The sequence below is a fragment of the Rhinoraja longicauda genome, chromosome 2 (assembly GCF_053455715.1).
Source record: "Rhinoraja longicauda isolate Sanriku21f chromosome 2, sRhiLon1.1, whole genome shotgun sequence".
Taxonomy (NCBI): Eukaryota; Metazoa; Chordata; class Chondrichthyes; order Rajiformes; family Arhynchobatidae; genus Rhinoraja; species Rhinoraja longicauda.
The window spans coordinates 55,434,274-55,449,065 of record NC_135954.1 but is presented as its reverse complement, the minus strand read 5'-3'; the positions used below and the strand labels follow the sequence as shown (position 1 = coordinate 55,449,065).

At 39.8% G+C, this 14,792-nt stretch overlaps 1 protein-coding gene and 1 pseudogene across 1 annotated transcript in view; both read left to right on the top strand.

Annotated features, from left to right (window-relative positions):
- LOC144604713 (cadherin-12-like) overlaps window positions 1-14,792 on the top strand; it is a 576,800-nt gene that overhangs the window by 129,596 nt on the left and 432,412 nt on the right. The window lies entirely within an intron of this gene.
- On the top strand, window positions 772-871 carry LOC144611148 (U6 spliceosomal RNA; annotated as a pseudogene).

Sequence of the window (14,792 nt, the reverse complement as noted above, 5' to 3'; positions counted from 1 at the left end):
AATCCCTTAAACCCCACATGATTTATAATATCAAAATGATCACTTTACTCAAGTGAAGTTCTGAAATGTCTTAGACTCCATCCATGCTCTACTACCTCTCATGATGTAGTTTTCCCTTTTTTATGTTATGGGATCATGGTACAGAGAGAGGCTATTCAGATCATTGTAGCTATTTGCTGATAGCAAAACAATTTATATTTCATTATTTTCTTTGGAATTGGGAGAAAAGTAGAAGATACTTCCACTCATTTTACATGATGACACAAACTCAAAATCATGCAGCTCTCTCTCTCTTGCATGTGAGCATTGGTAAGTCTATTTTTTAAGATATTGTATGAATGTTGGAAAATTACACACATTCTATATTTACCGATTCAGAGCATGCTGAAGACAATCCCTGACCAAAATCACATTATGTTTGGAGGCTGATCACATGGATTGCATTACTCCAAAGGCACATGTCATTAGTTAAACAGTCCCCCACCCTCTGCCTTCTGGTTGGGAACACAAGGCTAGAAGGTAAAGTGTAACATTTACAGCTTGCCCTTTCAGGATTGAATATAGAAAATATGTTGGGGTATGATGTCGAGGATGAAAGAAACTTGGAAATCTATCTGTAAATGTTAATTGATAAAGGGTTGGCTGATAATTCCATATACAAGGGTGATATATTTGATTTTTTGAAAATATTGAGGAAGTTACTGATTGGCAGGGGCGTGCACAATATTTTAACATTGTATGTCCTCTACAAAAAGAAATTCCAATCATCACGTTGGCAGCACATATACTAAAATTGGATTGATACAGAGAGGATTAGCATGGCCCCTGTGCAAGGATAGACAATAGACAATAGGTGCAGGAGTAGGCCATTCGGCCCTTCGAGCCAGCACCGCCATTCAATGTGATCATGGCTGATCATTCTCAATCAGTACCCCGTTCCTGCTTTCTCCCCAAACCCCCTGACTCTGCTATCCTTAAGAGCTCTACCTAGCTCTCTCTTGAATGTATTCAGAGAATTGGCCTCCACTGCCCTCTGAGGCAGAGAATTCCACAGTGGATGATATGTAAATTCCTGAAGCATTCCTTATTTTTAGGGGTACACAGTGGTGCGGCCAGTAGTGTTGCTGCCTCAGCAATGCCAGAGGCCTGGGTTCAATCCTGACCTTGGTTGCTGACTGTGTGGACTGTACACATTCTCCCTGTGACCATGTGGGTTTCTTCCGGGTGCTGCTGTTTCCTCCCACATCCCAAATATGTTCAGGTTTATAGTTTAATTGGCCTCTATAAATTGCCCCTAGTGTGTCGTGAGTGGAGGCAAAAGGGGGATATCATAGAACTAGAATGAATGGGTGATCAATGGTTGGCATGTCCCTGGTGGGTCGGTTGGCCTGTCTCCATGCTAATAGCATCTTTTAATCAATCAATCAATGCTTAATGTAATGAATGTGTGTGCGTGTGTACCTGGGCACAAGGGTGCAAAAAAACAAAACACTTTAGTCCCGAAATGTTCAGAGGAGCAGGATCAATTTTGCAGAATTCACAATGTCTCCAAAATTGCAATTCATGCATATATCTGTGAACTTTAACCTCTTCCAGCTAAAGACAGAACCCAGCTTCTCATTCACGTTCTGATTTCACTCCTGTTTTAGCTCATGAAACTGGGTGGTGTATATTATGTAATTATACACGGGTGTAGAACATGTATCCACTTTTAAAAAGATAGAATTGAAATATGGTCACTCCTGTGGCATTCGCCAGCAATTCTATTGGCCAACAGTAGACGGGGAGTGTTGCAAAAACGCATATTGCTGTGGAAAGGAGAATTGCTTTCTTTTGCCTGGGGCTCCTCAACAACCCACAGCTCTCCATGTTTATCTATATTGGTTACTTGAAGAAGGTCTGAGCAGAAATAGATTGACCCGAAGCTGAAACGCCTTCCTTCCAACTGAGAAGCATCTTTAAAATAAAGCATCAACCACAATAATTCCAATGCTCAACCTGGTATTTCCAGGTAATTGAAAAAAAGGCATGTTTATAAAAGAAACACTAGCCTTTCAATATCAGCAGAAATTTCTCAAAACATTTCTTAATCTCGTATTTGGCTGAAACATACTATCAGGTTGGTGAGCAGCTTCAATCATTAAATTAGCTGCTGATTTTGCAGAAGAATACAGTTCAGTTCAGTTTAGTTTATTGTCCCAAAGACACACAAGGTACAGCGAAAATCTTTTGTTGCGTGCTAACCAGTCAGCAGAAAGGCAATACATTATTACAATCAATCTATTTACAATGTATAGATACATGATAAGGGAATAACGTTTATTGCCAGGTAAAGCTATCAAGGATAGTCCGAGCGAGGGTCACCAAAGAGGTAGCTAGTAGTTCTGCCATAACTCGCTCTACCTCGTTATCCATTGTTATTTGATACGAAAGTCATGTTAGTGCTTAACTGGTAAGAGCAGGTCCCAATGCTCAGCAGTGCCTTCTCTTCATTGAGAACAACAGCTTTATCAGCCACTATGTGCTATTGACATCATCAGCATTCTGGGAAGATTTCTTTCTGTGTACATTTTCAGGTGAATTATATAAAGCACATTTGGAAATTGCAATCATAGTAACGAAAGGACATGTACACATGTTGACAGTTATAAATTGTATGCCAAACAATAATCTGTGTCAACAAAAAAAGTCAAAGATAATCATTATATCTCGGCTTATGATGATTGATTTTGAAAAGATAATTGTATTGTTTCATAACCACCAGCAGTGAGCCTGGCTGCTAACAACGCATAATAACAATTGAGCAGCATAGTGCCAACTCGTAGCATTGTCCCTCTGAAGCAACAGTGCTGACATCTGGAGTTAGTTTCAATGTACAGTCTGGTCTTTTTTTTCTGAGATCTGAGTGCCACTTAAATGCTTCCAATGATGTTTTGTAGGCTTTGGCAGGGTCACCCGTGTGGGAGTGAATATGATGATTTCTCTCACTGTGTGATGGGGAAAGATCTCGATTCTTCTCCACAATTTTTATTTAGCGTTTTGTGTCATCTATTAGTGTATAAGATGTCCAGACCTACTGCAAATCATTTTTAATGAGATTGGTGGCATTGTAAAGTGCAAAGTGAAGATTGGAGATTGAATGACAGATCAAGAACTACTATGAGGAAGCCTTGTTTTTTTTCTCCATACTCTGTGCTCTCATTGTTTGGAATGCAATAATTGAAAGAATGTTGAAGCAGATTTAATGACATTTTTAAAAAATGGGATAGGGATAAACATTGTGGTAGGTGAAATACAAAGAAGAAATGCAGAGCAGTTGGACTGCATGGATAGCTTTGTAACTAAAGTAGATCAGTTTGCCTTTTTACTGTTTAAAAAAAAAGGAAGAGAGTTGCTGAAAGAACTGAACAGTTCAGGCAACAGCTATAGAGGGGAATGGACAGTTGACGTTTTGGGTCAAGTACCTTCATCTGGACTGAAAGAGTAGAGGGGAGATAGCAGTTGAAAGAGCTGGGGCAAGAGGGTGATGGTGGATACCAATGATAGGTGGATACAGGTGAGAAGAGATTTGGCAGATAACAGTCAGGTTGGGGAGGGAAGGGTAAAAATAGGGACAGAGGCGAGGAGGTCCAGTAGAGAACAATGGGCAGCAGAGTTTGGAATCTAATAGGAAAGGAAGGTGAAGAAAGCAACTAAATAAGGAGAGGTGATTACAGATGGGAACAAAAGAGAGAGGAGAGACATGAATAGTATTGGGGGTGGGAAGGGATCCAGTGGGAGGGGTTTGTTGGTAATGGGCAGGTGGTATATGTGTGAAAGAGGAAAGAAACTGGACGATGGGGGCTGGGGCATATTATCAAAAGAAAAGGGTATGTTAGGTGACCAGGACAGATAGATGGTGAGTGAATGGGACAGAGAGGGTGTGGATTACCCAATATTGGATAATTTCATATTTATGCCATTAGGTTGTAGACAACTGAGATGGAATAGGAGATGCTGTTCCTACAATTTATCAGTTCCTTGTAGAAACTATTCAATGCAGGCAAGACAGGGTAACACAGAAACCAGGAGGGACAGGTTGAAGAGGTGCTCATGAATAAGCAACATTCTTCAGGATCAACCACTCGGCTGCATGAAGGTTGACAGCTCTGGCAATCACTGCTGAGGCTGACAATAAGAATTCAACACCAATTACCTCTTTACAACTTAACACAAGCATTCATTCAGGCAAGATTGATTTACAAAACCACACTGGAATCCATCGAAACAAGGATAATTTATTAAACGCTGATTACCTGTGTAGGTACTGTTGTGTAGGTACTGTTGATCCATTTTTACAAAATATGGAAGTCTTATAAATTCCAGGGTTATGCAGGTTTGTTGTAGTAGAGCACTAGAAATTAAAGAAAAAATACTGGCATTAATCTATGAAAGATGGTGGAAAAAAAACCTTCAGTTGCCTAAATTTTAATAAAATGTCATTAATTTATGTAAGAGTGCATGCCAATTAAGAAACATTGCTTAGTAATTTTACAGTCATGAGAGAGTGCCAGAAATGGGTGGGGGGGGGGGGGAATTGACCTTCCATTTCTTAAAAATTACATTACCTTTCAAGAAGATCTTTAACGCTAACTTCATCTTTCCATACTATCATCACATCCTTTGATTCCCTTAGAAGCCAATAATCGAAGAAGTTCCATCACAAGTGTATGCAACAACTGTGTATCTGTGGCCCAACAAGGAGAGGTTACATGTAAATTCACAACTTCTCAGTTCTGGCTGTGGTGCAGTGACTCTTAGTTATTGATTTCCCGACATTCACTCTGTTAAGTACATCATAAAATGTTACATGCAATCATATATTGAGTTTAAATTCTGGACAATGCAATATCAAATTCCTTTCACTTCACCTTGTGGAATATTCACCCAAGCCAGGAATCAGTGAAGCAAATCTCAATGACACTCTCCATAATATATTGGCATCTTTCTTGGATGATTTCTTCAGTCAGGAGGTGGTGAATCTATGGAACTCATTGCCACAGAAGGCTATGGAGGTCAAGTCAATGGATATTTTGAAGGCAGAGATTGATAGATTCTTGATCAGTATGGGTGTCAGGGGTAATGGGGAGAAGGGAAGAAGGATCAGCCTTGATAGAACGGTGGAGTAGACTTGATGGACCAAATGGCCTAATCCTGCTCCTATCACTTCTGAATTTATGAACAATGACCACAACTGTACAAAGAATACTTGGTGTGGTCAGACCAAGGGTCTTTTTTTAATTGCAGTACCTATAACTTAGGTTTCAATAAATTTTGAAAACTCCAATTGCCAGCTGGATGAATTTGTTAACATTCATTGACGTGAATGGTATGGAGTTTCAGAAGCCTGGTTCAAAATGCACACATTATTGCATTACACATTTAGAAATATGATAGATGACAAATTTCTATTCCACACAATTTTGTCAAACACAAAATTTGCTTTTAATAATTCTGTGCAGTGCCTGCTCAGTTCTGATTTTAAGTACCCTCTTACCATGCTCTCAGGAATTGTGATTCGACTCTTCATTGCCCAAAGGGATTTTTGAAGTTCCTGAAGATTTCTTAGTCCATCACTTTAAATTACCTGCATTTTATTAGCGGTGTCAAAGGAGTTGAAAAATCAGAGCTCACTTTTATTAGTTTATGCATCATTGAGTCCAAAAGTAGGAACCATTTGGAGCATTTAATCTGCACAGCTCAAATTTAGTTGGTTGTCAGGCAGTGTCAAAAAAATTGATTTTGTGTTGCATCTAATGACCCAAATGTCAACAGTTTATGAATAAATAAATAGATTAAACCCAGGGGAAGTAAGAAATTTGTCACTGGATTTCACAGTTGAAGGTTAAAAGCAGGCACTCAACCTAACTGACAGAAACTAGTAATGGAGTTAAAATAGCTATGGTAAACTTAGCTCATCCCATTTCATACCCTGCCTCTACATTTTCCGTGACACACCAAGCAGGAACTTAGGTTCTCACTTAATTCATCCAGGAGCAATATTATTCAATCCAGTTGAGATCTTATGATATATAAAAGGATCTGATCAAATAACATGGGATAACTAGGCAGCCCATATGTTGGGTGCCCACCATCCTGAGTGAACAAGTAATTTTCTGGACTGCAAAGTAGGTTTGCTCATTATCCTTTGGAAATAATGTAGAATTAAAAAATGACACTCACTTATGTAATACCTTCTGCAGCATCAAAGTATCCCAGTGATTAATAGCCACCACAGCAGTTTTGAAGTGTAGCTGGAAATAATACTGGCATACAATTGGCACACAATAAGTTTCCACAAACAGCAATATGACAAGGAACAGGGGCCTTTTTAAATAATATTAGTGAGACTATAGAGCTTTTGGGGACAGACTGCATCAAATTGCCTTGCTGCATTTCTAAACGCAAAAGGGTAACTCGGGAGACTATAGGCTCCTTAAAGATCAACAAGATTGGAGACACACGAGATAGATGAGGTGGTAAATGAATCTTTTTAATCTGCAATTACTGTGTAGAGATGCATGGATGCGAGATAACTCAGGGAAGTTAATAATTATGTCTCAAGGAGACTGCACATTATAGAACATAGAGCAAAGAATGGTACAGCACAGGAACAGCCCATTGACCCATGATATCTGTGTCAAACATGCCAAATTAAACTAATCCCTTCTGCCAAAATATCACCCATATCCTTCCATTCTCTGCCTATCTAAAAGCTTCACAAATCCCACTATTGTACATGCTTACACCAGCAACCCTGCCAGAATGTTCTGGGCACTCTCTATGTATAAAATCTTGCCCCACTCATTTCATTTAAACTGTCCCTCTCTCATCTTATTCTTTGACATTTCCACCCTGGAAGAATGATGTAATTCTCATACCATACCCCTCATAATCCCTGAACACGACTCCCATCCAAACATGATGAGCTAAATGTCTTCAAACACACTTATCTTAAGGTCAATAAATCACCAGATCAAATGTATCCTAGGGTTTGCAAATCCACTGGCAGAGATATTGGCATCATGCTTTGCCACAACTGAGGTACTGGAAGACTAGAGGGTGGCTAATAGTGTCCAAGTCAGTGGATCTGTTTAAGGCAGAGATCGATAGATTCTTGATTAGTACAGGTGTCAGAGATTATGGGGAGAAGGCAGGAGAATGGGGTTAGGAGGGAGAGATAGATCAGCCATGATTGAATGGCGGAGTAGACTTGATGGGCCGAATGTTGCCTAATTCTACTATCACTTATGACCATATGACCTTATGGAAGGCTGCAAGGGAAAGCTAGTGAGCCTTACATTGGAGTTGAGTCATTTATTAGAAGGGATTCTGAGTGACAGGATCTACCAACATTTTGAAAGGCAAGGACTGATTTGGGATAGTCAACATGGGTTTTGCATGGGGAATCATGTCTCACCAATTTGAGCTTTTTGAAGTGTCCACAAAGATTGACGAGGACAGGGTGGTCGACATTATCTACAAGTTCCTTAGCAAGGCTTTTGAAAAAGTACCACATAGAAAGCTCATCTCGACGTTTGAGTTTAGTTTGTTGTCACATGTACTGAGGTACAATGAAAAGCTTTAGTTGTGTGCTAACCAGTCAGCAGAAAGACAATACATGATTACGATCCAGCCGTCCGCAGCGTACAGATATATGATAACGGAAATAACTTGAATAACGTTTAGTGCAAGATAAAGTCCAGTAAAGTCCGATCAAAGATAGTCCGAGGGTCTCCAATGAGGTAGATAGCAGCTCAGGACTGCTCTAGTTGTTGGTAGGATGGTTCAGTTGCCTGATAACAGCTGGGAAGAGACTATCCCTGAATCTGGATAATCTGCACAACTGATAATGTTAGATCACTTGGGAATGGGGCGAGCCATCCGATTAGATTCAAAATTGGCTTGAAGGTATATAACCAAAGTTGGTGGTAGAGGGTTGTTTTTCAGAATGGAGTCCTGTAACTAATGGTGTACCAAAGGGAATGGTGCTGGGTCCACTGACTATTCATTATATTAACAATTTGGATGTTCATGTAGGTTGCACGATCAATGGGTTGTGGATGACGCTGAAGTTTGGGGTATTTGGACAGTGAAGAAGATTATCTGCAATTGTAATTGAATCTTGATCAACTAGGACAATGGGCTGAGGAATGGCAGATGGTGTTCAATTCAGATAAATCAGAGATGTTGCATACAGGTAGAACAAACCAGTGCAGGATTTACATGGTAAATAGTAGAGTAATGGGGAGTGTTGTCGAACATAGAGACCTAGGGTTACAGGTACATCGCTCCATGAATGTGGTGACATAAGTGGATGGGATGGCTAAGAAATCATTTGGGTTCATTGTTCAATGTATTGAGTACAGGACATAATGATACAGTTGCACAAGACGTTGATAGTTCCACATTTGGAGTACAGTGTGCCATTCTGATTGCATTATATGAGAAGGATATTAAGTTGGAAGGAGTGCTAAGAAGATTCACTATTATGCTGCCCTGTTTGGAAAGTTTGAATTATAAAGAGAGGGTGGATAGACCTGTCTTTTTTCCTGGGTTCTCAGATGCAGAGGGGTGGCCTTATGCAGATTTATACAATCATAAGAAGCATAAATAAGGGGAACAGCCATAATTATTTTTTAACCTAAAGAGTAGGGGAGTCTAAAACTAGAGATATTGGCTTAAGGCTAGAGTAGAACAATTTGAAAGGGACTTGAGGTCCACGTTTTTCTCAGCGTGTGGTGGATGCACGGAAAAAGCTGCCAGAGGAAGTGCAAGAATGGGTACCATTACAATATTTCAAAGACACTTGGACATGTACAATGATAGGAAAGGTTTGGAGGGATATGGCTGGCTGCAAGCAAGTGAGACTAGCTCGCTTAGTCACCCTGGTCAGCATGGATGAGTTGGACTGTATATCTGTATGTGCTGTACCTCTCCGGGACTCCATGACTCTTTTCCAATATAACAGCTTGCACCCACTGTGATCAACCACTCCCCCATCCTCAGGACTTAATCTGCAAGTCACATGATTCACTAAACCATAGATATACACAAAAATCTGGAGTAACTCAGCGGGATTCACTGAACCATTACTGGAATGGTGAAAGTACCTTGGTCCTTGCAACATTTTGTCAACTGATTGCCTCAGGGTTTGATGTCACTTTTCTTTCTAAGTATTGTTCAATTACAAAAAAAATTGCCACATTGTTTTGTGTTTTTTGATATTATTTCCTTTCAAATATTTATCTGTAGAGAACATCTTGAGAATAAATGTGATTGTGTTACTGAATTTGACAACATGAACAAAACTCAATTAGCAGTTGAGATAATATTTAGCTCAGGGCATCACCACCACCATCACGATCTTTTAGCTTTCCATTTCTCTGAATGTTTTTTTCATCTTGGTGGACTGAATCTCAGTCATTCTATTAAGTCACTCCTGTAGTCTTTGGCTCCCACCACTTAAATTATAATATTTTACCCTCAAGAAACAAAATAACATGATCTAAATATGAACATTTGAATTTGCATTGTCCATTGTGTTACCATTGTACAAGCTACCTGTTAGCCCAGTTAGTGATATGGCTTTTTGACGGTGACCATTATTCTGACCTCATTAGTGTAACTTCACATTTTAACATCATATCCTATATGATTATCACTGACTGGATAAAATAATAGGACGGAGTGGAATTATTTTGTGTCCAATATTCTAAGACCATCAACAGAATGAATATTAAATACCATGAGATTCCTTGACTGCCATCACTCAAATTGCATCCGGGATGCACAGCAAGTGTTCTTTATGATGAGCAAAGGTAACTGAATATTTTGCATCTCTATTAAGACTTCTAGCACTATCTGTATTTACCCATTGACAAACATTCATAATTACAGCTCAGTGAGGCTGGAATTCCAGCTTGGAGAATACTCACCGGAGCAGGTGTACATTTGAATGGTGCCAATCTACAGAGGCTCGGAAGAACCTTGTGGTGGGTGCTTTGAGCTTCTCTCCATTTTGTGTTACTCCAACCGGTTACCTCTCTCTTCCTTTTTAACTCATCCATATTTCTTTTCATTGGTCTCTTGCTGTTCTGTATTATCTTTTCACACAGAGAGTGATGAATCTGTGGAATTCTCTGCCACAGAAGGTAGTTGAGGCCAGTTCATTGGCTATATTTAAGAGGGAGTTAGATGTGGCCCTTGTGGCTAAAGGGATCGGGGGTATGGAGAGAAGGCAGGTACAGGGTTACTGAGCTGGATGATCAGCCATGATCATATTGAATGGCGGTGCAGGCTCGAAGGGTCGAATGGCCTACTCCTGCACCTATTTTCTATGTTTCTATCTTGTGGTGTATTAGGAAATCAAGCAGAGAACTATGATCGCCGCAAGCTTACTGAAATTGCGTGATAACAGAATGTATGATATAATGTGAGAAGTATCAAAGAAATACACTATGCTATTATTTAGCATAAACAACCAAATGTCCAATTATAATCGCAGTTTGGAACCAATCATACGAAAATAAATTACATAACCTTTTAATTCTGGCTTGCTGACATCTCTGCATTCAATGTGGTTGTAAGTGCTCAGTTTTATTCCTACCTTTCAATAATAGCTTCATCCCAACAACCCATCAGGCTATTGAACACAGCAAACACCAATTAAACTTCGAACTAGGAACTGCCTTGATTGCACCAGGGTCTTTGGGTTTTTGTTAAGTTTTGCATTATATTGAATTTCTTCTTAGTTATTGAACATTATTTTGTTTGTTTATTATGCCATTTATTGAGTACTGTGTTTACAAACATGTTGTGCTGCTCTAAGTAAGAATTTCATTGTTCTGATTGGCACATATGACAATGGAACACTTTTGATTCTTGAACTCTCTGCCTCTCCTTTTCTTAAATCTCATTTAAAATCTATTGCTTTGTCCAAACTTTACATTACTTGCCTAAATCACTCTTCGTTTAACTTGGTTTGCTTGGGAACAATACTACGATGGATCCTAAGGCCTTTTACTGTTTTTAATGCACTAGTACTATGAACTCGACCTAACTTGAACAATTTGAAAAAAGTGAAAAGTTAGATTTTGGAGAATCATATTCCTTGATTTATTTGCTTGACCAAGAAAGGTTTTTGTGATCTATTTTTTTGCATAAAAAGTTAATTCTTGGTGGAATACCTAGACAGGACAATGACATTTTTACTTACAGTAGCATAACAGGTTTGTAAGCACAGTACTCAATAAATGACATTATAAACAAACAAAAAAGGTTTAAAGGTTATAATAAATGTGTACAGACACATGGTTAGACCATCCTTTGATTCCTGCAGACGGGTTCAGTTCACATCTTGCAAAAGAATAGAAAGATTTACTGAAATGACACCAAAAATGGGGAGATATAGTCATCACAAATGAGTGAACAAGTTGTGGCTCATTTCTCGAGAAATGAGAAGACAGACTGGTGACCTGAAAAAGGTTTTTAAGTTCTGAACAGATTTGCGGATTACTTTGTCTTGATGCGCACGAAGGTATGGGCAGCAAAGATTGGATGAGCTGGTTTATGAAGCGTGGAAGGTGTGAGGAGAATGATGGAATAGTCAGGCCTGCAGGCAATAAAGGCATGAATATATCATGTAAATTAGAGAAGCGTGTCCACACAATGTATCTCCCATCACTTGTGCCTTAGCAATGCTCTCCTTCCGTGGCACTCGGGTGTGAAAGATACTTCCAGGAGGAAGGAATTTGATATAAAGCCTCATCTCACTGATCTAGTCAATCAGTGAAGAAACTGGCCTTTTCAACAATGGTGCACTTGAATCTATTTTTATATTTTAGGGGGTTTTAAAGTGAAAGGGAGAAAACTTAAAAGCAATAGTACTTCTATATCCCTGCCTGACATGGAGACCCCCAAAATACTAATGGACCCCAGGAATTAGATAGAGTGACAAGTTGAGGGATGCAAACATCACGCTGTTGATGGCCTGGCACAGAAGAGTGTAAGCAAATTGAATTTAGCCTGGCTTTTCATTTCATAGCAGACAGCCATGATAGGGATCACTGTCTTATCACCAATATATGCAGCCTGTGACCTTTGTTTGCAAAAGCTGTTTGACGGGCACTACAATTTGACTTTTAGATGTGTTCCTATTTAAATATTCTTTCATCCAATCAAATTTCAAAGGTATTATCTCAGATATATTGTACTAATTGGATAGATTAACTGAAAAGATGATAATATGGACAGGACAGACTCTCGGTGAAAGTTCAGCAATAAACCACTCACAGCTATTTATATAGGGTATGTTCATAACTTCTCGGAGCAGAATTAGGCCACTCGGCCCATCAAGCCTACTCCGCCATTTAATCATGGTGATCTATCTTTCCCTCTCAACCCCATTCTCCTGCCTTCTCCCCACAATCTCTAACACCTTTACTAATCGAGGTTAATTGACTTTGTGAATCACAGCTCGAATGCCAACAATTTTATTTGTTTGGCAAGTAGGCAGGTTATCATCGCGATTTGTGTGGGAAGGAACTGCAGATGCTGGTTTAAGCTGAAGATGGACACAAAAAGCTGGAGTAACTCAGCGGGACAGACAGAAGAGTCTTGACCCGAAACGTCACCCATTCCTTTTCTCCAGAGATGCTGTCTGACCCGCTGAGTTTCTCAAGTCTTTTGTGTCCATTATCATTGCAATTGTCAGCCCTTTTATTTCATTGCTGAGTAAGTATTTTTGGTAAATTACAGCCTAAATAATCCTTTTGTAAAGAGTTTATTTTCTTTTCAGTTAAATTTAAAATAATGTACTTCCATGGGGAAATCGAGGCAAGGAATCGTACAATATGTGGGAAGAAAAGGAGAGCTATAGAGAAGCAATTAAGCTATTTTGAAGTGCGTTGACAGATCAAAACAGAAAACAGCTTTATTTACATCTGATAGGTTCCTCACCTCATCTCATACCATTTTTATGTGGTAAATTATCAGGGGTAAGATATATCATTGAATTGGCAGATGAATACATTGGCCTGATTTAGTTTTGTTTAGACATACAGTGTGGAAACAGGCCCTTTGGTCCACCGATTCCATGCAGATCAGTGATCCCTGCACATAAACACCATCCTACACACACTGGGGACAATTATACCAAGTCAACTAACCTACAAACCTGTATGCCTTTGGAGTGTGGGAGGAAACTGGAGATCCTGGAGAAAACCCACGCAGCTCAAGTTGAAAACGTACCAACGCACATACAGACAGCACTCGTAGTCACGATCAAACTCTGCCTGTAATGCGACAACTCCACCAATGCTCCACCATGTCGCCCATTTGTTCAAAAGAAATGCAGGAAGTTTCATATGAAGCAGCTGGGAGGCAGGCTCGGGAATTCCACACCAATGAAGAAATCCTGAATTTCGAGACAAGCCAAGTCAGTTGTTCCCAGTTGCATTCCACTGTTGGGTTCCTGATGTAGTTTAGTGGGACAGCATGAATTTTTCAGATTTCAGAAAATCTGAAAAACAGATTTTCCAGCCATTCTACAAGGTAATTTGGTTGCAGAAACTGAGATGGATTAGACCATCAAAGTGGATGTGGGTATATGAAACGAGCTGCCAGTAGATATACACAAAATGCTGGAGTAACTCAGCGGGTCAGGCAGCATCTCGGGAGAGAAAGAATGGGTGATGTTTCGGGTTGAGAAGGGTCTCGACTCGAAATGTCACCCATTCCTTCTCTCCCAAGATGCTGCCTGACCCGCTGAGTTACTCCAGCATTTTGTGTCTACCTTCGATTTATACCAGCATCTGTAGTTTTTTCCTACACGAGCTGCCAGAAGAGGTAGTTGAGGCAGGTATTATAACAGCATTAAAAAGACAGGTTAATGGATAGGAATGGTTTAGAGGTATATGGACCATAAACAAGCAAATGGGACTAGGTTAGATGGTGCATCTTGGTCAGCTTGAATGAGTTGGATTTGACTTCCGAAAATGCAACAGCTCACTAGGATCTTTGTTGTCAGTGGGGAAGATGTTGTCCGGGGAAAGTATACAGTTAAAGGCAAGACACTTAACAGCATTGATGTACAGAAGGATCTCGGGTTGCAAGTCCCTGAAAGCAGCAACACAAGTTGATGGAGGGATAAAGAAGGCTTGTCTTTTTTGGTTGGGCATTGAATATTGAGTTAGGAAGTCGTAATGCAGCTTTATAGGACTTTAGTCAGGCCAGATTTGGAGTATTGCCTGCAGTTCTGGTTGCCCCATTACAGGAAGGATGTGGAGGTTTTGGGGAGAATGCAGAAAAGGACCACCAGCCTGCTGGTTGGATTAGTGAGCATTATCTATTAGGAGAGGTTGGAAAAACTCTCTGGTACAATGGAGGCAAAATGGAGACCTGATATAAGTTTATAAAATTATATGAGAGGCATAGATAGGGTAGACAGTCAGAACCTTGGAAATTTAAAAGACGAATGGCATAGCTTTAAGATGAGAGGGGCAATGTTTAAAGGCGATGCGTGGTGCAAATGTATTTTACACAGACTGGTGGATGCTTGGAACACACTGTCAGGGGTGGTGGTGGTTACAATAGTTTTGTTTTGTATTGGCAAATGGATATGCATTAACTGGAGGGATATGGATTACCTGCAGGCAGAGGAGATTAGTTTAAATTGGCATCATGTTCAGCATGGAAATTGTAGACCGAAAGGCCTGTTCCTAAGCTGTGCTGTTCTATGTTCTATATTAACT